Source organism: Petaurus breviceps, unplaced genomic scaffold (genome assembly GCF_028583685.1).
Source record: "Petaurus breviceps papuanus isolate PSGF00001 unplaced genomic scaffold, PetGlider_PUasm1.0 37, whole genome shotgun sequence".
Lineage (NCBI taxonomy): Eukaryota > Metazoa > Chordata > Mammalia > Diprotodontia > Petauridae > Petaurus > Petaurus breviceps.
In genome coordinates this window covers 65199298-65200806 of record NW_027186296.1, presented here as the reverse complement: position 1 = coordinate 65200806, position 1509 = coordinate 65199298, and the positions used below count along the sequence as shown (strand labels likewise).

Sequence of the window (1509 nt, the reverse complement as noted above, 5' to 3'; positions counted from 1 at the left end):
CCCACAACATATTTTTAATTTAACTTGCATTATTATTATTTGTTATTTTATGAGGCAGTCAGTGTTAAATGACTTGACCAGGGTCACACAGCTAGTAATTGTAAAGTATCTGAGGTCAAATTTGAACTCAGGTCCTCCTGACTCCATGATTGGTACCCTATCCACTGACTCACCTAGTTGTCCCTAACCCGCATTATTACCATTTTTTCATCACTTTCTTAAGTCTAGACAATCAACAAAACAACAAATTAAGCCTTGATTTGTAGCTACTGATATTGAAATTTTAACAATCAGCTCTCTGGAGCTTGCTCAAGGTGTCTCCGACACACCCCCTGCCTGTGTTCAAATCCTGATTCTGACCTCACCTGTGTGATATTGAGCAAGTCAGTTCACCTCTCTAGGTCTCAGTTCATCCACTCATCTTTAAAAAGAGAAAGTTGTGCTAGATGACCTCTGCATCCTTGTCATTCCTAGAGAGGAATGACAATGAATAAATTGTCTTGAGTGCCCTCCCCACCTCCCTACCCCCAGACTCAACTCCTAAAATTGAGGAAAGATTCAGGGCGAGGGCACTACTGTACCACCACTGGTTATGGCACTGACAGCCTGGTTGCTCCTTTCTTTGTGACTGTCACCCCATCTTTTAGACTAGGGGATTGCTACCACCAACGCTGGTGAAACTCTCCCAACCCCTTTTCCTTTATTTTTAACTGAGTCTTCTGCTCTAGCAAAAGCCCGCTTCCTCCATCCTGTTTCTGAGTATGTTAACTCTGGGTGCAGAAATAGGCCCTTAGGAAAGTGCTCAGGACTGCAGTGCCCCTATCCTCCGGCCTACCCAAAGCCTGGGAAAGGGGCGTGTGTTCCTTTAAGAGGCTGGCCCAGGAGTGGTGGGGTTTGTTCTGTGCTGTTTCCTTTCTGGCCATTCAAGAGCCCCAAACCTATCCCGGAGCCCTCTAGCCTCATTCACTGAGCAGGGACTGTGGGCAGTCTCACAGGAGCTGGACTGGTAAGTGGGGTGCCTGAGGTCCTGGCCCAGGGAATCCAGGGAGGCACCTTTAAAAACCTGTATTTTCTTACAATCTTTTTTCTCTAGTGAGGCTCCTTTATTCCTACCCCCTGGTTCAGGAGAGGCTGGGCAGGGGATCTGAGACCAGATACAGGACAAGAATGGGGTCTGAGATTTGGACACCAGTACATGCAGAGGGAGAGCCTCCTGGGCTTTGGAACGGGGAGCTGGGCTCTGGGCGGGAGCATTTTTGGGTTGGAGGCAGGGTGAGACCTGGTGCCAAGAATGAAAGATTGAGGGACAAGCTAGTTAAGGTTTAGGGCAGAGGTCCAGCTTAGTACCCAGGGCAGAGTAAAAGGCTTTGCAGTTTGCTGTAATATTCTTCAGGGGGAGAAACTGCCTGCCGTTTGCCAGTTCCACAGAAGTTTTCCTGATGGAGTGAGGTGAAGAGGTAAGTTGGTAGTATTGGGACCAGTTACCATGTGAGGACTACCTTCAGTCGC

At 48.0% G+C, this 1509-nt stretch overlaps 1 protein-coding gene across 2 annotated transcripts in view; it reads left to right on the top strand.

Annotated features, from left to right (window-relative positions):
* Positions 1–891: 891 nt before the first annotated feature.
* Positions 892–1509, top strand: part of HAPLN3 (hyaluronan and proteoglycan link protein 3) — a 12817-nt gene continuing 12199 nt past the window's right edge. Inside the window, exons 1-2 of one of the 2 annotated variants that reach the window (XM_069098564.1) lie at positions 897–1006; positions 1394–1457. The gene's annotated coding sequence lies outside the window, so the exon portion shown is untranslated. Of the gene's footprint in view, positions 1007–1393; positions 1458–1509 lie in introns of both variants that reach the window. The other variant, XM_069098563.1, reaches the window with a different exon arrangement.